Below are 25,544 nucleotides of genomic sequence, written 5' to 3' on the forward strand. Positions count from 1 at the left end.
GGGCCGGGCGGGGGCCCGACCGGCCGCCCCTTCCCGCGCCCCGGACCCGACGGAATGCGTGGCAGCCCCGGCCGGGGGCTATTTTGAGCAGGAGGGGAGCGGCCCAGCCTCCGTGTTTTCGGCTTTTTCCTGGCCCCCGGCCCGCCAGCCCGGGCCCTCGGCTGCCCGCGGAGTTGGGGGGGTCACGTGGCGGAGGGAAGGGGAGGGCCCCGCGATCCGGCTGGGGCTCGGGCTCCAGCCCAGGCCCGGGAGGCTGCCGGCGGCGGCGCGGACCTGCGCTCTGGGCCGAGGCCGAGCGCCGGCATTATTAATAGAGCGCCCGGCTCGGCGCTGGCTCGGGGCGCCCGCTACCTGCACGCCCCTCCTCCCGACGCGGCGGCGGCTGGGCACTCCCTCCCCAGCGGCGGACTCGGGCCTCACTGGATAGCGCCGCTCTGCACCAGTGGCCAATCATCGGCCTCGATTTCCGTACCTGTAAATTGGGGATGAGCGACTCAACTTTCTACGGTGGGTACGAGCTAAAGGTTTTCTTTTATGTGTGCCTCGCCTCGGCAAAAGCGCCGTGCCTTGGGTAGGGGGGGGAGATGCCCTCAATATTTCACTTCCCCTTTATTCAAAGAGGGGGTCTGAGCGGACTCTTCAGGGGAAGAATTCTTTACCTTTGAGTCAAACAGCAACCCTTAATTTAATCCTTGTAAGCTTAGTGACTACCTAGTGGTAGCAGCTAACACGGAGCACTGGCCCTACATGGTGACCCTGCCATGCATCAGTTCAGCGGAGTATAAGGTTCCCCTAAGAGAGTACTATTACCCCCTTTTTGTTGATGAGGAAACCGAGACTCAGGAAAATTAAACTTTGTTACAGCACACAGTGGCAGAGGCCAGAGTCAGATAATTTGCATTGGTTCCAGGGTCTGCGTTAACTACCATCCTCCAGTGCCCAGAGACAAGCAGGGCAAACACTGTCCCCTTTTATAGAGGAGAAAACACTCAGAATGTGATTTCCCCAAAGCTGTCTCTGGTGAGTTAGTGGCAGAGGTGAACATCCAATACACACATCTCCCAACTCCTGGTCAAAGGCCCCGCTGCAGCTGTCTGACTCTGTTCCTCTCCTAGGGCCTAGAAATGGACACAAGAGACTACCCTCCGGGGTTCCAAACTGTGTCCAGAGCCCTGGGGATCACTCAGTCCCCGACTCCTGACCCCCAGAGTTCACTAATCCATCAAAAGCTAGACTCACCCCAGCCTGAGAGCCATGGGGCATGCGGTGGTGAGAAGAGGTGGCATTCAGGGGTAACAGCCTGGGACATGGCCTGAAGTTGCTTCCTGCCCCCTCCTCACCCCCCAGCAGGGAAGCACAAAGGCTGGCAGGGCCCCCCCACTCCGCCCCGGAAACCTGGCAGTTTATTTCTGTCTCTGGGCCCCCTGTTTCCACAGAGCTGGTCCAGGAAGGCTGGCGGCAGCTGGCTCTGAGGGGCGGAGAGCCTGCGCCCTCAAGGGTCCAGCTGCTACCCTGCCCCACCCCCACCTGCCAGGCAGCGCAGTCTCCAGTCAGAGGTGACACTGGGATGAGGGAGGAGTTGGAGGCCACTTGGTCTGGACTCTGGGTAGGGACCTCCCCCACCCATCCCAACTCGGAGACTAGATGCTGGGGGTGGGGTGGGGTGATGAGCCAGTCTACACCCAAGTCAAGGCTGTTAAGAGTGTAACCTCTGGCATGTCCAACTCTATTTATTCCAGATCATTCTGGCTCGTGACTCTTCTGGCCACTGGTTGCAAAGAAAAGCCTGCTTCTAAACATACGCTGTCCAATATGGTAGAAACTAACTTCTGAGTACTGGAAATGTGACTAATTGGAATTGGGATGTGTCGTCAGTATAAAATATACAACAGACTTTGAATTTAAATATGAAAAAAGTAAAATATCTCATTAATAATTTTCATGATTACATGTTGAAATGATAATATTTTGGATATACTGGGTTACATATGATATTAGCAGTACTTCATTTCTTTTTACATTAATGTGGCTACTATAAGATTTAGATTACATATATGGGTCCCACTACATTTCTACTGGACTGGACTGTTCTAGAGCGTATAGTACTCTGGCTTGGGACCAAAGCATTGCCTGCTCTAGATCTGTATCTGAGTGGCTTCTGCACACCCATTTCCCCTAGTCCATCCCACCGCACTGTGTGGGATCTAGATCTCATCACCCCATTCTACCCCAACCCAGCCTTCTGCGGCTCCAGACTCAGCCTGAGATTATGACTTAGTCTGCTTAAAACTACTTGTCTAGTCAATTTTCGTCTGTTAATTCCCAGTATCTGAATCCCAGCAAGAGTGAGGCACTACGTCACCTCCCGTGTTAACCAGTCTGACATCCCAAACTGTTTGCTTACTAGATTACTGCCCGGTAAGATTTAAGACCTAGACACTCTTTGGAGGAGTGAGGTTCTAGATCAGGGGTAACCAGCTGTAGCCCAAGGGCCAAATCCAGGTTGTTGTCCGTTTTAAGAATTCCAGTTTGTGGCAGACCACGCGTGACAAAGACCAAATAAGTATCGCCAAAGCTTAGTATTTTTGCTATTTTTGCCTCTTTCCAGAAGATGGCCAACCGCAATTCTAAAGGATCAACAGGTCCAACTTAGTCAATCTAGTTTCCAGTCTGAGACTATGATCTGGTCTAATCTAGATCAATCTGCTAGACGGTATCGCTGACCAAGGTCTAAACTAGAACAACATAGGTCCCATGTTGTCTGGGCTCCAGGTTCTGCTCTGGTCTCAGGAGAGAGGCCCAGTACTCTTCTCTGGGATGGAAAGGGTGCCTTTACTTGAGAGCGCCCTGAGAGACATCAAGGCCCACTGGCCCTTCTCAATGGCCTTGAAGGGGGAAGGGACAGTGGATCCCTAAGAGCACTGGAGGCTGCATCAGGGGCAGGGGTGAGCCATTCTTTGCCAAGGAGGCAGAAGATAGCAGAGCCACTGCATGCAAGCCCCTTCTCAGCAGGCTCAGGTCAGGTCACTTAGCTTAGGGGCTCATGTGGGACTGAAATCAACTCATTCAGAAGCTAGACCAGGGGATACCAAGTGGAATCTTCATCTCCAGTGTCTTGCTCCAACCATCTCTGCCCATCTGCCTCAGGCTGAGTGGGCACCAGTATCTCCCTTCCCCACAGTTTACTTCTACACTGCTTTTCCATGGTTTTCTTTGGAAATCCTTCCATAGCTGCCCCTGTCCCAACCATTGCTCCTTCCTCCATCCGAGAGTGACGGCCTTCGCCTTAGCGGTTTAAGGTCACGGACTCTGGAGCTGACAAGCCCAGGCGTCAGTTCCCACTGACGTTGTGCAAGTCACTTCATCCCTTTAGGCTTCCTCATCTGGTGAACAGAATCGTAGTAATGGCTTCTACCTCACAGAGGTTACACCGACCTAACAAGATCACGCCTGACACATTGCCCCGCACCTGGTCACAGTAAGCATGTCACATTAGCTGTTATTACTAGTGACCACCTAGCTTGGTCCATCGGTGGACACGGGCAGATCTGTAAACCTCACAAAAACTTACCCCAATTTTTTTTTCTTCTTAAGAGAAGGCCCACAACTCTCATCATCTTCTCAAAATGGAATTTTAGCCCAAATAGTTAAAAAAAAAAACAGGGTTGAGGCCCTCCCTGGTGGCGCAGCGGGTTAAAGCACAGCACTGAGAATCTGAAGCCACTTCCGCATGAGTTCGATTCCCGCCTGCCGCCTGCCCCGGAGGAGACCACATGGCGAGCCAGACCTCTCCTGACCCGCCCGCTGCTCCCCTCAGCAGTGTACTTCGTCGATCTGCCTGTTCTGCTCCCCACTCTGTCTCTGGTGAAGCCTCTCACCGCCCCTGAGCCTCTGGCCTGTACCCCAGTTCTGTATGAATAAATAAATAAATCTTTAAAAAAAAAAAAAACAGGGTTGCGGTATGGCCTTTGGTTTAATCCAAATGGAGAAAACAGCAGCAAACGGAGGGCAAAGGACTAGCCCAAGGTGCCTCAGAAAATCTGGGGCAGACCCAAGGCTAGCACCAGAATGATGACTCCGAGCCTCCCCTCTTTCCATGAGTCCAGCCTGTCTGTCTGATCTGACCTTATCGCTTCTCTCCTGCTCAGCCATGACAGCCGTGCAGTGGGCTCCCCGCCTCCAAATGCCTCCACTGACTCTCCCTCCACCTCAAGGGGGATTCACCTTCCTCAAATCTCATTCTCATGACATGGGGTCCCTGCTCCCAAACCTTTAATAGCTCCCCACTGCTGCTGACATGAAGGCTGAGGTCTTCAGCCTGACGTGCAGGAGCCTTCACAGTAAGCCGAGGACCCGCCAACCTCCGTGCTGTTCCCTCTCATCTGGCCAGTGTTGGTGCCCTCTTCCTCTCCTCCCCCGCCTCCCGGTGGCCCCCCACCCCCACGCTCACTCAGTTCTGGACAGATTCTGCCCCTCTGCTCAATCACACAGTGTCTCAGGCCCCGCCAGCTGCCTCTGCTGTGCCCTCAGGGTTGCTCCTGGGTTCAGCCACTCTGAACTCACGGGCCAGGCCAGGCTATGCTGACCACAGCACTGGCTCCAGGGAGCAGGCCACTGCCCCTGCTCTCCTGCTCAGCTCCGGCCCTGGACACAGGCACCCCTTAGCCACTGCTCCATCCTCTCCAACTAACCTCTCTCCCGTCCTCTAGACTCAGGAACAGCACTCCTCTGGTCTCGTGTCCTAGGGGATCAGAGGCACGACTCTGGGGTCAGATTCTTCTCTTTGAGCCTCAAAGTCCTCATCTGTAAAATGGGAACAGCAATACCTACACCTCAATGATTGCCATGAAGAATAAATGCCGTATTAACTGGAAGCCACTTTTCCTACTAAAGCCTACTATACCTATAAACTAACAACAGTATTACAAGTTCCTCCGTCTACCTAAGATGCCAACAGCCCTGCAACCTCAGCACCCCCAAACCCTTTCCCTGTTTCACTCCTCCCCTTGACTCCTGGCCGCATCTACCAAGCCATGGCTTTTACTTGTTTGCGTGTTAACTGTTTCGGCTTCCACATGTAAGCTCCTTGAGGGCAGAGGATTTTAGCTGCGTTGCTCTCTGCGGTGTGCCCCTGAGAAGTGTTGCTGCAAGCATGTGACTGGCTTTTGAGGAGTGGAAGGATGAACCCAGGCGCTGTGCGAAGCACGTCCCACAGACCATCTCATCTTAGGAGACAGGTCCTTTCATTACTCTCATTTTGGAAATGAGACTCAAGCGACTTGCCCTGTGCACACGCTAGGAAGCAGGCTGGCTAGTGTGTGCGCCTGCCCTCTTCATCACTATGTTCTATTTCCTGTCCAGATGGGAGGTTATTTCTATTTCTACATTAGCTAAGCCTCTTGAATCTGTCACCCTCCTTATCTCCCTGGGGCTGTCACTCTCCCTGTGCCCCTGAGGCCACCAGCCCTTCCAACCCTCTCTCTGACCTCCCCCTTCTCAGCCCTGAACCAAGCGGCTCATTCTTACCTGGGGGCCTTCGCTGGTGCCCTGCCTGCAAGGTGCTGGCCCATCTTTTCAGTTCTGCCAGTTTCTCACGTTCCACCTCTTCCAGGAGAGCTTCCTTCCAGTCTTTGTGAGCTCCTTTTCCTGAGCTCACGTCTCCTTGCTCACTGCTGGGAAGACCCAGTGCAGGAGCATGGGCTGACTGGTCTGTGCCTCCCTGTCTCCTGAATCTGGCTGAGCCGTGCCCACCTGTGGCCCTTCCCTGGCCAGGAGATTCCTGTCCCTCTCCCCTCTCGGCCCTATCCAATCCTATCTCTTAATCTGGTATAAAGCTTTGTGATTAGGAGCCTGACTCTGAGGCTCTCACCCTCCAGCTCCAGCCCCTACTAGCCAGTTTCTATGGCATGTCACTGTCCGCCTCTGAACCCGGGCTCCAGGGGGGGACTGAGCACTACCTGGGGAGCACTGCAGTGTGCCTGGCACAGAGTTAGCGCTCCATAACACCAGCCCATTATTCTTCCATTTCATTTTGTGTCACTCGTCCCCCTCCTAAAAGTCTGAGTCCCTTCTTTCCACCTCCCTAATAGTGCCCCCAACTCCAGAATGTGATTGGTGATGATAATGAAATCATTAACACGTATTGATGGCTTATTATCGATAGTGACCAGAAATAAGCCTGGCACCCAGAAATAGCTAACTTGAACCTCACAATAACAAATGGGGTGGAGCACTATTCTAGACCCTTTTTTTTTTTTAAAGATTTATTTATGCATACAGAACTGGGGTACAGACCAGAGATGCAGGGGGTGGTGAGAGGATTCACCAGAGACAGAGTGGGGATCAGAACAGGCCGACTGATGAAGTACACTGCTGAGAGGAACAGTGGGGAGATAGGAGAGGTCTGTCACACCATGTGGGTCACTGCCAGGGCAGGGATCGAACTCATGCTGATGTGGCTTTAGCTTCTTAGTGCTGTGCTTTAACCTACTGCACCACCAGGGAGGGCCCTCTACACCCATTTTACAGACAAGAAAAGTCAAGGGCCAGGAAAGTAAGTGACTCATCATGGCTGGGCTCTAAACCCTGGCAGTCTGACTCCAAGGCAAGACACTCACCCTCCTGACCTGCTTCTGCCAACCCAGGGGCGGGACCCTATCTTTTTAGATGAAGATAAATGCTCGCTGAGTCCCTGCTCAAGAGCTCCAGCCCTTTATATTTTCCTCTTATTTGAGCTTCACCAAACCCTATGGAGTCAGTGCCATTATTATTTCCCCTGACAGATGGAGGAAACTGAGGCTCAGCGAGGAGTCATGTGATAAGGGCACACAGGATTCAAGGTTCAGACTCAGAGTTTGTGATGTTGTCTTACAGTTGTTCGCACACAACTGCCTTATTTTTCCAGTCAGCTGGACAGCAAGCTCCCTGACTGCTAGGTGCGAGGCCAGTTCTCAGTGTCCTGTACACATCACGCTGGCCACATGGCCATGGTCTGCGGTGGCTTCCTGATTGCTGGTCTGCACCCCCCAGCCATGTGCACCCTGACACTGTCTGTCCCCACAGAGAGGCCTTGAGTTGTGGGCTCTGTCCACCCATCAGGCTTGGGGTTGATGAGGGAATCTCTAGACGAGAGCCTTTCCCAAAATGCCATGTCTCCCAGGAATTCAGGGCTCCCATCTCCCACTCAGTGCATTAAAGAAGCAAGACAGCGAGTGGTTTGGAACAAGAACTCTGGATCCCCTGGTTCCAAGTTCAAGGGCTGACTCTACCAGGTACTGGCTGTGTGACCTTGGGCAAGTGGCTTAAAGGCTCCAAGCCTCAGTTTTCTGATATGTAAAATAAGGATAGTGATGAGGTTGCTATGGTGATTAAGTGATTATCTATTTATAAAATAGAGTTAGAAGTTAGAAGAATGTCTGGGACATCAAGGACTAGCTACATGTTTGTTAAGTAAATAATAGTAGGGTTCCACCTAGCCACAGGGGGACTCCCTGATTGGGTACAGTGCAAGTGACGAAACAAGTTCTAGTTCAAGACAACTGAAGACCTACAGGCAAGTGGAAGCAGATGGCAGAGACCTGTGGCAGGCACCCCACTCCTCTTCCCCCCACATTCTCCAGAGCCAGAAGATCCCATTTCTTGGCCCCATTATTCTGACCTAACCCCCCCTACCCTAATCACAAACCACTTTCCCTTCCTACTCTCCAACTTTTAACTTTCTCCACGGCGGAATCCAGGCCCGCCTTCTCTTAGTTGCTGTGTGACCTTGAGCAGAGCACCTGGCCTCTCTGAGCCTCACTCCCTCATCTCTGCAGGTAATAATCCTCCTCTAGAGGACTGTTTGGAAACTAGTAAAGGAAGTAACAGGTGCTTGGAGATGCTAGTGTCTCCTGCCTTGACTACACAGATCGGTGTGCTGTGTGGGGCAATGGGATGGGCGTGGGAGGGGACTGCCATTAAAAACTCCCCATATTCAAAGTTTCCCCAACTGCCCCTAAACACTGCGTAGGTTGCAAACCAAGCTCCCAATCCTTAATGACCCCACTAGGATATCAAAATACTGAGCTTTTTGGGGGGGAGGGGGAAAACGGGTGCAGGCAGGCACCTTATGACAGGCCTCTCTTCACCAAGTTACTGCATCTGGGGCCTTGAAGCAAACCTAAGGGGAGAAGAGTGGGAAGGCCCATAAATGAGGGGGGAGGGGAAGGCCCCCTAAAGGGGAGGAGAAGAGAAAGTAGAGAAGACCCCAGGATTAAGGATACTCCCAAGGTCCTTCCTCCCCCCACAGTTAACTCAGCAATCACAGGGCCTGGCCTTCCACCCCCGAAAAGGAAGAGGCGCCAGCGGCAGCCAGTTAGGATAGACGATTACCCGCCGTTAATTAATTAAAATAAACAGCAAATTAAATACAGCAAAATTAAAATAGCACAGGAAATTAATTCTCTGCCAGCCCCACCTCACAGGTGAGATGCTGAAAGGGCCCCTTGTCACCAGCATCCAGGGCAGCTGGGAGGTCACCAGAACTGGCCTTGTACCACAGCTCCTGACACCCACATGCCAATGGCAGAGCCGGGAGCTACCTACAGGCGCAAACCTGGCTTTGCCATCCTGGCACAGATTCCTGCCTCCTGAACGCCAGCCCTGCCCCCCAGTCAGGGGCAGCAAGGGTCCTGAGCCCGCCAGGCAGGGACTGGGAACTGCACCCTCCTGGACACCTGACCCACAGCCACCACCACACAGCAGGGCGGAAGGAAGTGGCCGTGGCCTTCTCTTCTGGGTCCCACGGACTGTGCGACTTGGAGTCAGATCCTGGCAGAAACCCCCCTTCTCCATCCTGAACTTCTGGCCCTTCATTTAGAGAATCCCACACTGCCTCTGGGGAAGCCCTCACTTTGCTCCTTTCTTCTGCTCAGAATGTTCAGGAAGAAAACACTGTTGAAGTTCAGCATCCTAGGCCAAAGCTGTATAGGCCGACCCCCTTGTACCGGCTACCAGAATTCCCTCCTACACGAGACTGCCACGTGGTACTGAAGGGGAAACTGAGGCCAAGGCATTTGTTTGCAGTCACCCAATTACTTAGTGGCAGAGTCTGGAGCAGAATCTGTGACAGGCACGTTCCACATCACCACTAAAACGCTGGATTCCTAGAGTGCACGTCAGTTCCCCGCTGACCCCACTTGGCCTGGCCACTAAGCCTCACCTCCAAATCGATCCCTCCGTCCTATGTCCCCACCTTCCTATGTCCCACCCACCAGCTGGGCTAGACTCTTCCATCTACCTCTGGCCTGCTGTTCACAAGACTCCCTCCACTAGAAGCTCCTCCTCCTCCCTCTGCTGGCACAAACTCAACCAGCCTTTGTATCTGGTCATCCCCATGCTGGACCTGCCTGGCCCCCCAGGGTCCAGAGAGGCTTGTCCTCTGGACTGCCGGGGTGCTGTGCCTTCAGGCCCACGCCCAGCCCTCTCTGCCCGCCTCACGGGAGCTGTGGCACCAGGTGCCCGAGCTTCCTGCGGCTGCAGACCCCACACCTTTGGGTGCAGCACCTGGCACAGTACCCAGCACTTGGCAAGTGCTCAGTAAGTCTCCCCGCGCCTGACGCGCCCTCTGCCCACCTGCTAACTGACAGCAACTACTACGTTTACTGGGCATCTCCTGGCCCCTGCACCGTCCCAGCCATGGGTGGCGGCCCTGCTCACAGAGATGCGTCTTTTCCGAGTCGCCCGGCCCTGAAATGGAACCCTCGCGGTCCTGCGCCCTCGTCTAGGGCTGCCTCCCATGCGGCCATCTGGACTATGCAGGCCTCTCCCGTGGCTCCCTGCCCCCATCGCCCCCACCCTGTCCTGTCACTAAAGACTTCCCAAGACTCCTCAGGGCCCACGAGACAAAATCCAAACCTCTGACTGAGCATGGCTTCTAACTTGCCAAAGCAGGCTTCTGCCCTCTCTGCATCTTTTCCTCTAGATTCTGCACATCACATTTTCCATTTCCCCAGCATACTATGGAAAATTTCATGGCTGATTTATGAAACGGATTCACGTTCCAGGCTTTGCACATGCTGTTCCCTCTGCGGGGAACACCTCTCCAGTCATCCTCTGGTGAATTCCACATCCCTCAACATCCAAGAGGAAGGGCGGCCTTACGGTAGTCCGATCAGACAAGCAACAAACAAGTGGGTCACAAGATGGACAGTTCTGAGGGGAGCACCAGTGTCCCCATGGAATCTCAAGGCCCAACCCATAGTCAGTGCTCCATCAACAATGGTTAACTGAATAAATGAATGTTCCAGATATAATTGGTGACTAAGCAGAGGCATGAGGAGCCCAAGCATGCAGGGCTGGAGGTGGAGGGGAAGAGCCTGAGGCCAGAAGGCCGCACTCGGTCGGTCGGGACTGGGGCAAAGCCCCTCTTGGCAGAGGGCGTGTGTGAGAGACAGAGGCGGGGAAGTGACTGTGTGAGGGAGGCTCTGAGAGAAGAGGGCACAGAAGTGGTGCGGCTGTGTGCGGCGTGTGGGGGAGTGTGCATGTGTGTTGCATGAGTGAACCGGTCTGTGAGAGGAGGCGAGAAGTACGGCAAGGCGTGTGTTCACGTGTGCGCGTGTGGAGGCCTGTGAGCGTGGCGTGGAGGAGAGAGGCTGCGTGTCGCATCTGTGTGCGGGTCCGTGTGTGAGGTGAGGGTGATGCCATGAAGGCCAGGGGTGCGTTACCTGAGGATGGCAGTGTGTGCACTTGTGTGTGTGCACACACACACTGCAGTTGTCCATGTCTGATTGAGAAGACAAGGGGACACCCCGGGGGGTGTGAAGGAGAGACCGTGTGTGTGTGTGTGTGTGTGTGTGTGCGCGCGTGCATGCCTGCGCAAAGGGCGGGGTGGGGGGCAGCGTGTGCTCCTGTGGACATGAGCAGGAGACGGTGGCCTGCGAGTCTGACCAGCAGGGAGGGTGAGAGACGAGAGGGCCTCTACGAAGGGCTGCTGTGGCCTTGGGCACAGGCCCAGGGTCGGAGGTGGGGGCCCAGGGCGGGCGCTGGGTGTGTGACCTAGCAGAGGACTCCCAGGTCCTCCCAGGAGCCACAGGAGCCAGATCCCACGTCCCCAGGCAGAGGGCCGCGGAGGACGCCCAGATGTGTGTGTGCCTTGCATCTGTCCACAGCAAAACCTCTGGGCATTTGTCTTTGTCTGTGTCCGGGTGTGCACGCCCGTGCTTGTGTGCACACTGCCGGCTGTGTGTCTGTGCCTGCCTTTGTCTCTGTATGTATCTGGGCCTTTGTCTCAGGGTGTGTGGGTGTGGGTCCACGCCTGGCACATGGCTGTGGGCTTGTGCGTGTGTGTGTGCGTGTGTATCTGTCTGCGGGCAGTGTGTGCCCCCGACCTGAGCATGCCTAAGGAGGGCTGTGGGCACCCCTGAGACAGCCTGTTTGTATCTGTGGGCCTAAGTGTGGCTGAGGGATGATGTCTTTTGAGGCCCTGGGTCTAGAGCTCAGTGACTCCACATGTGAGTGTGAGTGTGAGTGGGTATCTCTGTGAGACTCTGTCATGGGTGCTGCTATAGGAATGCTGAAGTGTGTCTGTGGGATGTGCATTTGTGAGACCAAAGATGTGTGTGTGCCTGTGTGATGTGTGTGTGTGTGTTGGGTGTAAGGGGTTTGTCACAGACTGGTGAGCAAGTTAATCTTAGACTCCGTGACACGTGGAATAAAATCACGCTCCCATAATGGGATCATTCGTCTTCCTGTCCAAGGAGAGAACTAACTCTTCACCCTCCGCCCTGGGGGAGCCAGTGGGGCCAGGGCCAGGCATGGGCCCCCATCCAGGCCCCTTTCTGGCCTCAGCCCCACCCCCACCCCTCCTGTGCTGCACCAGGCCCTTGCTGCCTCCACAGTGCCTCGGTGCCCAGTGCTGGCTGGGCTGGGCTCCAGGACATGTGACCAAGCCTCAGAGGCCTGTCCTGGGCCCCCCAGCCCCACCCACTGTTGAGGAGGGCCCAGCCCCAGATGGGAGGGGGGTGCAGGAAGGAATCTTTGGGCCCCTCCTCCTCCCGGAGGGGAGGGATGAGCTGCAGGCCTGGCCGGGATTTTCCATCTCTCAGCAACAAGATTCCTGGTGAGCAGGCTGCGGGGTTTGGCTGGGCGCCTGCTGGAGACCCGCCCTCACCCGCCAGGACGCCTGGGTCCCCAGGGCCAAGCAGCAACGGGTTCCCTGGGGAGCTGGGAGGGCCCCAGAACTCCAACTTACTGCTGCCCGGGCCTGTGGCAAAGCCAGACCCTTCTGGGCTTCACCCCTACTCACCCAAAGATGCCTCTCCAAGTGCCCCCCTTCTCCTAAGGCAAACCATCCCCCCCCAACCCCCCCCCAGTCTCAGTCTGCTTCAAAAAGCCATCCCGGGTCAGCCACCCAGCACCACCCACTCCCTGCCACCTCAGCACACACCCAGCCTGGGTTCTAGACCTCACCTCTGGGCTCAGGGCTCCCAAGGGCAGGGCTGTGCGTCCTGTCTCAGCCTGGGGCTTCTGAGGACAGGCCCCGTGCCCTGCAGCTGCAAAACCCCTCTTGGTCTTAGTGTTCTTCCTGACTAAGCAGAGGGACAGGTGCTAGGAGAGGATTTCAAGCCCGAGGCTGGGGAAACTGAGGCACTGAGGCCCTGTGCCCCAGCTGCCACTGTGAATCAGAGGCCAAAGTCAGGAACCAGGCCACAGTTTTAATTCTTACCAGATAGCCATGGCTGCAGCTTTCTCCCCCAGAGAGGGGGCAATTTCAGGAGGAGTGAGCATCAGTTGGAGGAAGGGGGGTGGGCCCTGAACTCCCTCAACCCCCAGTCTTGAGTGAGCAGCTGGGGAGCAGGTTTGGTAAGAGATTAAGGTTGAGAGGAGGAGAACTAAGATGTTCCAAGATTTATAAGCCTAGTTCTTCCCCCTTAAGTTCCCTTCCAAGCGTCCCAGCTTGGCCCCTCCAGGGTCATGCAGTGGCCCTAGGCCAATGTCAAGGCCCCAATACATTTGTGAGCCACTGCTGAGTTTGCCACCCTAACTTACAAAGGGGAGGGGCCAAGTGGCACTAGGGTACAGATTAATGGGGAGGGGGCTCAGCCCAAAAGAGGCAGCCAGCAGCCCCTGTGTCCTCCCAGGAACTACAGGCTCACAGCCTAGAGAGGAGACTGGCTAGTGGGTGAGGCCCAGAAGGAGGTGGCCTCCCAGTCCTGGCACCACACCCAGCCCCACCCTTTAACAGGCCCAGAGACCTGGGATCCCATGGGGCCCTACACCTCACAGGGTGTGTGACCTTGGGTGGCTGCTGCTCCCCACTAGGCCTCAGCCTCCCCACCACACAATGAGGAAGTGGCTCAGATATCCAGGTGTCCCCCTTCGGGTCAGCTCCCTCGGCACCAAGCCCAGCCCCGTCTCTGGTCTAGGGGTGTCACCCAGTAAGGCCCGATGAGGTGAGGTTGAGGCGGCTACCTGGGGAAGTCTCTAAAGCCACCCAAGTCAGAGGTGCCGACACTTCAGAGACCGCCTCTCCACCTGACACATCCGTTTCCAGAAGAGTGACACAGGTGGACAGAGGACCTGGGCCTGGGTCATACCAAGACCAGCATTACAAAGGGGAGGGGCCTAGCTGGCCCCCAACCCGGTGGCGGCCAAAAGCGTGGGCTCTAGAGACATTAAAGACCACCCAAACTGGGCCGGAAGCCTGTTAGGTGCAGCTCCTTGTCTTCGCTCAGCCTCGGACTCCTCATCTGTGAAATGGGTAATAGTGGCTCCCCCCCCAACTGGTAAGCAGAGATGGGAAAATGCACGGAAAGGGCTAAGCACAGGGCGGCAGGTGCTCAAGCAGAGATCGTGGGCAGCAGTCACGTGAACCCAGTGGCCACAGGGCAGGGGAGGAGGGGTCCCGACGAGGCTGGGAGGCATCAGGAGGGCCAGCCAAACTCAAAGCCCCCCAGTTGTCTCCCTGATTCGTTAAAGGCCTCTCATTACTGCGCCTGGGCACCTGCCCTCGACACGTAATAAGCCTCATTAGTATCTTAGCCCCAAGCTCTGCGCCCATGTCTATGCATGTGCACGCGCTTGAGGGTGGGGGGCTGCAACAGGCCACCAGCCAGGAGACAGCATCCTCGCCAACCACACCCCCTGCCTGTCATCAGCAGGGCCCGTCACCACCCAACCTGTCACCTGCCTGCCTCGCACCCGCACCACCTGTCACCCACCCAGCTCATCACCCACCCAGCCCATCACCTGCACCACCTGTCACCCACCCAGCCTGTCACCAGAGCCGCCTGACAGGCATCTGGGTGGGGGACAGGAGATGAGAACAGGGGACAGAGACAGGGGAGGAGAAGACCACAGGGGTGTGGAGCTGGGGGCCCCAGAGACCCTGTAGGACCCCCACTTCAGCTCGGCATCCTGCAGCATCGCCATGGCAACCTCTCAGCCGCAACCACTTTCCCAAACATCCCCCGTTTCCCCCCCCAGGCCCTGCTCTTAGCTGAGCTGAGGCTGAGAAGAGCCTGAGTGACAGCAGAATGGGACAGGAAGGGGGGTTCATCAGCTGGCTGGCCTTGGCCATCCTTCCCTGGACTTGGTGACTCCATCTGCAAAATGGAGGGGCGGGAATGGATGAGGCGCGTGCAGAGCAAGCCACCCCTCTTCACCCTGACCTGGCTGGGGCAGCTGCCAGTTAACCTGGAAGGGCTTGGGGGTGGGATAAAGGGCAGGGGACCCTGGTTGCTTCTACAAGCTTCTGCTCCTGGCCCCGCTCAGAGAGGGTGGGCCGCTGGCCCAAGCTCACACAGCAGAAGAGGAGGAGCAGGCCGGGAGGGAAAGGGGCTCTGCCACAGGACTGCCAGCTGGAGATGCCACGCTGGGTGACCCAAGGTGACTGGGGACTGAGCTGGCCCCCACCTCGGAGCTGCATTATTTATAAAACCCGAAGCCCGGAGCTAAGCAACAGCTGTAGCGCTGCCCTCCAGGGGGCACACGCCCCAGTGGAGTGGAGAAGACAAGGTGCCTCCTCGGCGAAGGCCCCGGGGGTCCCTGGTGCCCTCCACAGCTGGCTGAGGTAGGGGCTGAGGTGGGAAGGGGCAGCAGCTCCGTCCTTCCCTCCGCCCTTCTCTCCACTCAGAGACAGGATTACTTCTGCATGACTGCCCGCTCCACGGGGTTCCAGAGACCCTCCTGCCTGGAGCAATCTTTAAAATTCCTCCAGCCCAACCTCGCTCCCATTCTCCCGCAGTGAATGCTCCAGCATCTACCGCAGTGTGCCCGCGGCTGCTGCCACCACCGCCTCACCAACACCGGCGCCATGAGGCAGGCCGGTGGCCACGTCCCTGGCACCCATGGCCAAGGCAGGCCCATGCTCAGGAGCAGCCGGTGTCCCGCACAGCCCTTGAGGCCCGTACCCTGGCCCGCCCTCTCTGGACCCTGGGCTGGGCCAGCCCCACGGAACATGGCTCCCGCCGGCCAGGCGCGCCAGCTGCACCGAGGGGGGCACATGTGTGCAGACACATCTGGTGGGCCTTGGTCTGGCTGCCAAGAGCCTCTGCTGCCAGAACCTGGCTGACCCCACCTCTGCTCTGCCCCTGCCCTACCTCACCAATCCTCGCTACCCCCCTAGGGCAGGCAGGCAGCTGGGCCAGGAGAGCGCCTGTGGCTCCCCAGGGTATGAGAGCCAGGCAGGAGATCGATCCACTGAATTTTTTAAGGCGCTAATGGAGCCTGCATCCTAGGACTAGGGGCCTGGGACACGGGCGACTTGTCGGGACCCCTCCCTCGGCATTGCAGTTGCTTCCTCTTGCAGGTCTTGGGGGTCAGGGGAACCTTTCTACTAGCTTTCCTTCAGCAAGAGAAGAGGCACAAGAGACCCCTGGGAAGGGGATGGGATTGGGGGGCTGTCAGCAATGCCCAGAGGCCCCCCCCCAGTCTCCCTGGTTCTAATGCAGGCAGAAGCAGCTCAGCCTCTAAATCACTCCCCTCATGCTGCCCTCTGAGGCGGATTCTGTGCATCTGTAATTAGGGGGTGGAACAGATGGTGGAGATTCCGTTTAAAATCATGCATCTAGTAAAGTAACCTTCACTGTCGGAACTGACTCCCAGGGAGACCAAGCCCTGAAGCCTGGATCTGGGGGGGCGGGGGGGCGGGGCAAGGAACATGTCAAACCAGTACCATCTCCATCTCTTTCCTTGGAGTTCCAGGTCCAATGCTCATCTCAGGTGAGCCAAAGAGGTGTATGTGGGGGGATTTGGCAACCTGAGAGGGTGGAGGCTGGGGGTAGGCCCCCTAACCCCCACATACTTGCCAGAGCCAGGGCAAGGCTGGGAACTCAGAGTTCTTGGCTGAGAGACCAGGGTGACCAGGTGCCAGGAACCCCCAAAGAGGCCCCAAATCCCTGACGCCCAGGCCAGGGTGCCCAGAGCACAGGGTCTTGGGTGGGGCAGCTTTGAACCAGATGCACAACCTCACTGTCCAGGAATGAAAGGCCTGGGGCAGTGAGGGGTGGAGACGCCTCCCCAGGCTGAGGAGGCGCTGGGAAGTGGGGGAGGACTGGGCAGAGAGCGCACGGGAGTGAGCAAGTGCATGTGCAAGGCTCAGGCTGTCTGGGTGGGTGTGGGGGGGGAGCAAGGTGGGGTGGCGGAGCTATGATGGAGAGTCTGTGGAGGGCGTGTGTGCTGGAATGTGTGATGGTGGGAGTGAGGGCTGCAGAGAAATTGAGGCGGGGTATGTGACAGGGTGAGTGGGGTGCAGGGGAGCAGGGAAGGGCTGCTCACGAGCTAGGAGGAGTGAAAGGGTGCAGGGCTGTGCCAGAGCTGAAGCTGTATGTGTTTGCCTGTAAGTGTGTACGCTGTGGGTGTCCGGAAAGGGGCAGGGGCTTTCCCTGGGCTTCTGGTGGCTGAGGAAGGTGCTGGAGCTGGCTGGGGATGCCCAGGGCTGCCTGAACACACGCGCACGCACACGCACGCACACCCATCCCCAGGAGGTACAAGAAGCTGGGGGGCGGTATCTGTCCGGCAATATACGGGCACCGGAGCTGTGTTCCAGGTACATGGTCGGGCTGTAGTCAACTTTCTTGTCTGAGTGGGTGTCGAGGCAGCGTGTGCATGTGATGGGGGGAAGTTGTATGTTTGGGGAAGTTGAGGGGGGAGTTTGTGTGTCTGGTGAGGTGTTGGGACGGAGGGGGACTGCGGCTACAGTGGAGTCCTGGGTGTATGTGGGGAGGGGTGGGGGTGGTGAGGGAGTGGATATGTGCGCAGAAGCTGTGCGTGTGTTGAGCATGATGGCTGTGTCTGGGGTCTGCTGAGGTTGCGTGCGATGGGGTAGTCACGGCAGGGAAGTCTGGGGTTGGCCTGGCGCAGCTCGCCTAATGTGGAGGTGTGTGTGTGGCGACAGCGGGCTGCGTGTGTGTAGGGGGAGCGGCGGTGTGTCGGGTGTTGGAGCTGTGAAGGAGGGCAGTGGTATACTTAGGAGGGATTCGGGGCTGTATCTGGGCCCCTGTGCCCAGGCAGGTGAGGGGCTGCGGGCGAGGGTGAGTCCCCCTCCAGGAAGACGGAGGGCAGAGTTCCTGCCTGGGCTCAGGGGGTCTGACTGGGGACTGCCCACTGGAACCCTCTGCTGGGGGTGCCTGCCCACTTGCAGACCCTAAGCGGGGGTGTTGCGACACGCAGTCCATCTGTCTCATCTGTGCCCAGGCCTGAGGAGCAGAGCCGCCTCCTCGCTCCCCGGGGGGCGGCAGTGGATCCCAGCCCACCCATCTGCCTTCAGATGGCCGAGGCAGGAGCCTCCACAAAGCTGCCTGGAGGGCATCGCTGTGTTTGAAGAGGCAGGGCTGGGGGTGGGGAGACTGCACAGCAAACAGTCCTCATGGAGGCGCCTTTGAAAACCACTGACGCCAGGAGAGAGGAAGAGGGAGGACAGGGGTGGGTATGTCTGTCCTTGTGCGGCTGTGTGGGTCAGTGCCCAGCTCTGCGCTCTGGAGCCCTCTGCGTGTGCTCCTGCTGATGGCCTCTGTCACACAGCACCCTGGCCTTGGCAAACAGCTCTCCCTTCTAAGCTACAAGCTGCAGCCCCACACAGGCAGTCCCCCCCACACACGCTCCCGAGCCTCACACACCGACATCCCACACACCTTCACAGACGTGTAACGCTGCACCTTCACACGCGTGCCGCTCGGCCCCGGGATCCTAGACCTTCACAAACGGACTCCCGTCATGCCCCCCACGCCAGGAAGCCAGGTTCAGTGACACACACCTGTCACACCTGTGCATCCACATAGGCACACCTGACAGGTAGCTCTCATACCTACACAGCTTGGCTCGCCCGTCACACTCCTAGCCTGTCTCACAAGCACTCAGTCGTCTCCTCCTCATACACCTCAACGGAGCTCACCTTCCCTTTTACCTGCCTCTGTGTGCGTGCGCGCACATGCCCTCATCCACTCAGGTAGCTCTTTCACACCACACAGCCCACCCGCCAACTGATCTGTGCCCAGGTCAGGCCCCACAACTTCCCAGGGCGGCTCCCACTGGCCACTACCCCACTACCCCACCGGCTGAGTCAGGATTGGGGGGACACACCAACCCCACCCCGACACTGCTCCCAAGCTTCGCCCCAGAAAGAGCCCACTCGCTGCTCTGGTGCGACCAGCACTGTCCGTGCGTGGCTGTGTGCACGCGTGTCAGCACGCTCTGAGACCCACGCATCGCCATCCGCACAGGCAGGGAAACAGGTATGTGCCCCCCTCGCCTGTGAGAGGCGGATGAGTGCGAGGATGGAAATCTGTACGTCCCAAACGTGTGAGCGTGAGTGTGCGTGAGGCAAGGTTTGGGTACACAGGTGTGAGTGTGGGGGTGCACTCACACAAGCAGCCAGACACCTGGTGAGCCGCGAGGGTGACGGGATATTTTCTGAGACAAGCGGTTCGTACATCTGTGCAGGAGAAGGGGTCAAGGCTGGGAGAGCTCTCAACAACTCCTTCTCCCGACAAAAAGAACAGGGAGGAGGGGTCTCTGGAAGCTTCTCTCTCCTTCTTTCTCTCTCTCTCTTTTCCCCTGACCTCTTTAGCAGCTGGAAACGCAGCCGGGGGTGGAAGGAATGGAGACTTGGCTGGCCTGGGGGTTCGGGGAGGGAAGCAGGAGAAAACACCTTCCAGATTCTCATCAGATCCCTGTTTGTGGTTTGCAGCCTCAAGTCTCTCCTCTCTCTTTCTCCCTGTCTGGGTTTCCCCCCTTCTTTATCTCTTCCTGTCTGTCTCTCCCCCAGATCCCTCCTTCCCCATCTCAGTCACCTTGTCTCCCTTCATGGATCTCCTTGTCTCCAAGTCTGTCTCTCTCCCCAGGCCCTTCCATTTTTCTGGTTCTTCCTTTCTCTGCCAACACCTCTGTCTGTCCGTCTCTCCCTGTCCTGGTCCATCTGTCCGTCTCTCTCCGGCTGCCTGTGCGTGGGTGTCTCTGTCCATCTGTTCCACGCCCATCTGTCTGCTTGTCTGTGTTAGTCCTTCTAAGGGTGCCCACTCGCTCTCCAATGCACCCTCCCCCAGGTCAGCGAAGGCCTCTTCTGGCTCAGGGGTTGGGGAGGGGGTGCAGAGCTGCAGCTTCTGGAAGCTTCTGTAGCAGCTGGGCTGAGCGGGGAGTTCGGGGCCAGCCAGCTGCAGAAGCAGCCCCTCCCCTGGGCTCCCAGGCCAAGGACCCCAGAGGAGAAAGAGGAGAGAAAGCAGGGCCTCACTGCAGCTGAGCTTGTGTGTGTGCATGCTGGGGGAAGGGGTCTCACTTTACCTTCATTTCACCACTCTCCCCCAAGCCAGAGCCTGCAGGAGAGAAGGGCTCCTCAGCACCTACTTTCCTGTCCTTTCCTTTTCCTTTAGCCAAGGGAAGAGACACTGGAGATCAGGAGGGCAGGGCGGTGGGGGGCGAAGGGGGGAAGCCGCTGGACCATGAGGAAGGAGGGCCTGGGAGCCACAGCTTCCTGTCATGGGGTGGGAGGGGGGCTCCTTCCCTCCTCCCTTCCAGGCAGTCCCTGGGGATCCCGCTAGTTCTGGCCCCAGTTCCAGGCATGAGGGGCTGCACAGGCAGTTCTTGCCAGCTCCCATGGGGGCCATTCCCACCTCCCAGCTCCCTAAAGCCACAGGGATATGAGGGGTCACACCAGTGTCTCCTCCTCCCCAAGCAGGACATGCAGGGACCTTGGCCAGCTCCAGGCACTGGTCATCCTGAGAGGTCCCAGGTGGCCAACCACTAAGGCCAAACCAGCTCTCTCTCTCACACACTCAAGGCCCCTCCACCCTGCTGAGTAAATCAGGGAGTCCGGCAGGGAGCCCTACCCCTCAGGCCTGAGACCTGTGCCCTGGGCAGAGACACCCCTCCCGGCTTGCTCTGGGCTTGCTCTGCCCCTAGTTCGACTCCATGTCCAAGAACAGTTCACAGTTCAAATTCCTCAGTGGATGGAGAAACTGAGGAAGCTCTGAGAGGACAGTCACCCCCGAGACCCTGGAGTGGGGTCACAGGAGAAACAGGGACATGGCAGGGCGGAGGCTGGCTCCTTCCTGACCCACCTCAGGCAAAGGCCCAGTGAGCTGCGCCCCCCACAGCCAGCCCTCGCCGGCCTGAGGCCGGCCCCTCCCTCTCAGCTCTCCTTCCTCAGGCTGGCCCTCCCTCTCCTCGCTGCTGCGAGCAGCCCTCCCTGCCCTCTCCCTCCCAGAGCTGGCTCTCTCATCCTCAGCTCTTGGAAGCCTGACTCACTGTTTCCCCTCCTCTCTCTCCTCCCTCCTTCTCTCTCCCGGCAGCGGCGCCTCCCCCTCCCCTGGGGGGGCTCTGGCCACAAGGGTGCCCGCCTGCTTCTTTCCCCAGGCCCTGGCCTCCCTCCACACACAGGAGCCCCGGCAGCTGTTCCAATTCCCCAGCTAGAGAGGTGGAGCACAGAGGGCCGGTCCCAGGCCAGGCGGGAGTGTGGCCCTGGGCAGAAGCTCTCCTCTACAAACCTGGATCAGCAGGGCTGAGGGGAGGGTGGGGGCATCAACTGGACAATGGCCGGCATCTCTAGAATCCTAATTAACGTTCCCCACTTTTAAAACCCCAGTGCCCCTTGGTGTAGAGTACCCACGACCTGTACCTGCCTCAGGTTGGCCCCAGGTTTCAAGAAGGGCTGTCCTCTACCCCCAGACATCTGGATAAAACAGGAGATGCTGTCCCAGGGCCAGACCCATCAGTCGAGTGACCCCTGGAATCTCCCTGTCACCCCATTCTCCCTCTTCCCTTGGGCGTCTCTCTATCACCTGCCCTCCTCCCTCTTCCCAGGGACATTTGTTTGTTTCTTTTCCAAAAACAGCCCTAGTATGTGCTCTGGGCTGAAAAGCCTGCTGTGCCTGCTGGTTTCGGGTTGGGGGTGAGGAGTGGCACACACCTAGAGGCCTGCTCAGTCCTCTGTACCCCACCTCCTGGGCTGTGCTGCTGGCTCTTCTCCCTGCCTGTTTGCTCTCTCACCCCCTCATCACTGGCTTCTGTCACCATCTCTCCTTCTCTCCACCTAGCATGTGGCTGTCTGGATCTTTCTCCCCATCCCAACTCTCTCCCTGGGGGGGCGGGGGGGCCATCTGCTAGCATTAGCAACAATGTCACCCTTGCTCCCTCCTGCAAGGCCCAGCTACACCCCATCCTGGCATCTCCACACCCCTCCACCCCGAGTCCCAAGAGACCCAAAGACAGAGCTGCGTTCATCCCCGAATAGTCTGCTTGACCTCACGCAACAAGACCAGAAGGGCCTGGGCATCTGGTACGAAGGCATGGCACCCCCTGGTCTGGGGTGGCTGGCATCAGACACAGAGCGCTGTATTCCTCAAACCATAAATGAGTAAATGAATAAATAAGTAAATAAATAAGTTGGGGGGCTGGGGGGCAGGGAATAGGACAGCCAGAAGAGAAATGAAGAGGTCAGTTTCACCTGAAGGAAGCCCTTGTCCATAGAGACAGAGGCAAGGGAGGGAGTGGCTCAAAATCAGAGCTCCGGCTGAGCTGAGAACAAGCAGTGTCCCTCTGGGCCTGTCTCCAGAGCAGCCCCCTCCCCAAGTCCTCTGCCAGGGACAGTTTGCCCCTCCAGACTGCAGACAGCCACAACAATCAGGTGGCGAGTCCATCCCTTCATGTCCTTTAGCTTCCAAGTCCAACCTCCCCACATTACACCTCCACTTAGCTCAGCAGGGGTTTCCAGAAGCCTCTCTGGCAAGATCGAAGCAGGTGGAGTGGGGGGAACAAAGCCCCCCAGCACCCAAGCCCCTTTGCCAAAGGCCTCACCAAGGGCTGGGAACAATGCAAAATCATCCTGGAACCCTCATACCCCCGTGCTGAGAAGCTGTGCTCTCCATTCACAGCACCTGGGGTGCAGGGGCTCCCTGCCCCCACGACCCTGCTCCAGACCCCCCAGCCCAGCCACCATAATAAACAGCAAGCTCTTTTTCTTTATGACACCAAATTTCTCCAAGCCCAACAGCTCCTTCCATCACTACCTCAGCCGTAGATCACATTAAAAACTCACAGAGGGCAACTTAAACACATCACATTTGTTTCTCTCTATATTATTTCAAAAGTAACGGCATTAAAAATGGATTTTACTACAGAAAATAAATATCAGCACGTGGGCCCTGAGCCCAGGAGGGGGCAGGGAGAGAGCCCACCAGGAGAATGTCCCCGAGGGCTTGGGCACAGCTTAGACATTGACCAAGGAGGTGGCTGGGAGACCAGACCTCACCCTGGAGTGGGGGGGATGCCCGGGAGGGGGCAATCCCTGCCCACATGGGCACCAGCCCAAAGCCGGGCCAAGAGGGACACGAGTCACTGATTTGGACTGGTGCCCACTAGCCCCCCAAAGCTCATGCCCTCACTGATCTTTGCAACCTCACAAGGGCCAGAGCTCTGGGGCAAGAAGTTCGCCCCTCTCTGGGGGTTTCTCCAACTATTGACACAGCAGGAGAAAAAAATGAATTCAACTTACTATCCAGTTTGATTACTATAAAAATAAATATACATCTGCTCAAAGGAGGGAGATGGCAGTAGGCATGCACATGCCACGAGGGGGTCCCCCCACAGCTCAGCAGAACCCAGCCTGCCTCCGCCCCAAGTGGGAGGGAGGGATGGACGGATTGGTAATCTTTCACTTCCAGCCCCAGCTCACACCATCACACGGGCCGGCCGCAGGGAACAGGAGCAAGCCAACAATAGAAACACCCCAATGCTCCTGGCAGGACTCTGCCCAGGCCCTGCACACGCTCCTGCCCCGCTGGCGGCAGCGGCTGCAGTAGCAGCAGCAGCAGCAGCAGCAGCAGCAACAGCAGCAGCAGCAGCAGCGGCGGCGGTGGAGGACAGAATGTGGCCACCCTGACCCGAAGGCAAAGCCTGTCCTCACACCCTGCGCTCTGCCCAAGGAGCTAGGGCCAAGTCCCGCCTGACACCAACTGGTCCGGCGGGAAACGCCTGCCCAGCCAGACAGCACAGGCCCCCCAAGGGTCCCTCCTTGTGCTGAGGGGCCAGGCTGGTGCAGCCTGGCCGTGCCTCCCAGGGTGACGCCTGGGCCCAAATTCAGCTGGCCCTGCCAGTCAGGCACTGGTGCAGAACCGAGGGCACCAGGCTCAGCCCCTCCCAGACCAGCCCCAAGGCCCCCAAGCTAGGAGGGAGGGGGGACTCCCCACCCCTCCACATCTGGCCCTGGCCCCCAGGGTCTGCGGTAGAGAATTCCCGCCCCCGCTTCTCTCTCTCTCTCTCTCTCTCTCTCTCTCTCTCTCTCTCTCTCTCTCTCTCTCTCTCCCTCCCTCCCTCCCTCCTCCTGCTCTGTGCCCGCTGCCGCCTCAGGGACAGCCCCAGCTCCCGCCTCCGGCCAGCAAGGCCCACATCCTTCCTCCCTCAGCTGGCCCCTTAGCCTGGCAGGAGGCTGGGGGGTCAGGCTGCTAGGGAACCCCTCCAGCTCCCATCAGTCCTCATCCCCAGCCCCCAAACTCTACGTTGCTGTCCCTTTTCCTGTAGAACAGGAAACAAGGTTATTTCCTAGACTCTGAGCCAGCCCCCTGCCCCTCTGGCTCAGCTCGGGGACCAGGACCCTGCGGGGAAAGGCGCCCTCAGCCAGAAAGCAGAGGGATTCAGCAATTCACCCCCAGCTCCTGGCCCAGGGGGCTGACAGCTGTCACTCAGCACCCCACCCCCTAGGGAAGAGGGGGCCGATTCAATCTGAGCCCCAGAGGAAACGCATTGATAGGCGATTATTTATTTATTTATGCAAAAGTGAGCCGACTTTGTTCGCCAGGTAACCGGGCACGCGGCCCAACCCCTCTGGCCCAGGCCGCCCCCAAATCCCTCCTCCGCCCCACACACCCTCGGGGTCATTAGGTCCCCGCCCCTCAACTCCCAGAACACCAGCGGAACCTTGGGATTTGGGGGTTGGAGGGGAGGGGCTCCTCCCTCTGCAGTCTCCCCCTTTCCCAGCGCCGTTCCTAAAATCCAGCCTTGTTCTCCGCTCCCACGGTCCCCCCTTCATACCCCCCCCCACATTCTCAGCAAGCTTGAGAGCAAATTGCAGTTTTAAATCCAAAGACGGAGGGAGGGGGAAGGAGGAGGGGGCGCGCGGCAGCACTGGGCGCGCACCTCGCCCCCGAGCCGGGGGAGCCGCGGGGCGGCCAGGAAACCCGAGAACCCCCCCTTCTCGCCCCCCCTTCTCGTCCACCTCCCCCTCCCCCTTCCCGGCGCTGCCTGCCAGGCTTCGAGCCGAGCCCAGCCGAGCCGCGGGCCCCGGTGGAAACAAAGACCGATCGCACCGCGGGCACCGCAGCCACCGGGTCCGGCGGACCGGACCGGGGCGCGCGGAGGGGGCGCGGGCCCCCCCGCCGCGGTGCGCTGCACAAAAGAACCCGACCGGCCGGTTCCCAGCGGGGGTCTAGGGCTGGGGAGGAGGCGCCACTCACCGGAGTGCTGGGCTGCCGGCTCCGTGGGTCCGAGCCAGGCAAGAGGCTTTGGGGGGCGTCTGTCTTCCGGCGGCGGCAGCGACGCGGGCGCCCGGCTGCTGGGGAGAGGAGTCGTGGAGGAGCCCTGAGCCACCCGCCGCTGCTGACAGCATGGCTCGCGCCTGGGCTCACATTCTCCGCCGCTAACTCCGCTGGACACGGCCCCCAGCTCCCGCGGCGCCCCCCACCTCGATCACTCCGTTGCTCTCTCTGCGCCCCCCCTCGCTCCCCCCGCCGCGCACACACTCACAGCCCTGGACACCCCCGCCCCCACCCCCCCAATTGCAAACCTGGGAGGGAACGCGCCCCGCGTAGTCCTCCTCCTGCTCCTCCTCCGCCCTCCTCCCTCCCTCTCTGGCTGTCTGTCTGTCTCTCTGACTGTCTCTACCTCTCGCTCTCTCAGTCTTTCTCTGCTCTCCGAGCTGGGTGGGAAAAGGAAATGAGGACAGAAAGCAGACGCTGGCTTTGGGTGGTGGTAGCTGGAATCCCTCTCTCCCTCCCTCCCCCTCCTCCCCTCCCTCCTCCTGCCTTCTGCTCTCTCCGCTGCGAGCGGGGCTGAGCGCAGCCTGGCGGGTGGCTTGCTCT

At 58.4% G+C, this 25,544-nt stretch overlaps 1 protein-coding gene across 1 annotated transcript in view; it reads right to left on the reverse strand.

The window, feature by feature from the left end:
- The window catches only part of AHDC1 (AT hook, DNA binding motif, containing 1), a 62,373-nt gene extending 37,037 nt beyond the window's left edge, over positions 1–25,336 (reverse strand). The window contains exons 1-2 of the mRNA XM_004679401.2: positions 25,250–25,336; positions 24,921–25,015 (exon numbers count right to left, since the gene is read on the reverse strand). The gene's annotated coding sequence lies outside the window, so the exon portion shown is untranslated. The remainder of the gene's footprint in view (positions 1–24,920; positions 25,016–25,249) is intronic.
- Between the last annotated feature and the right edge of the window lie 208 nt (positions 25,337–25,544).

Source organism: Condylura cristata, unplaced genomic scaffold, assembly GCF_000260355.1.
Source record: "Condylura cristata isolate star-nosed mole 26May11 unplaced genomic scaffold, ConCri1.0 scaffold00008, whole genome shotgun sequence".
Lineage (NCBI taxonomy): Eukaryota > Metazoa > Chordata > Mammalia > Eulipotyphla > Talpidae > Condylura > Condylura cristata.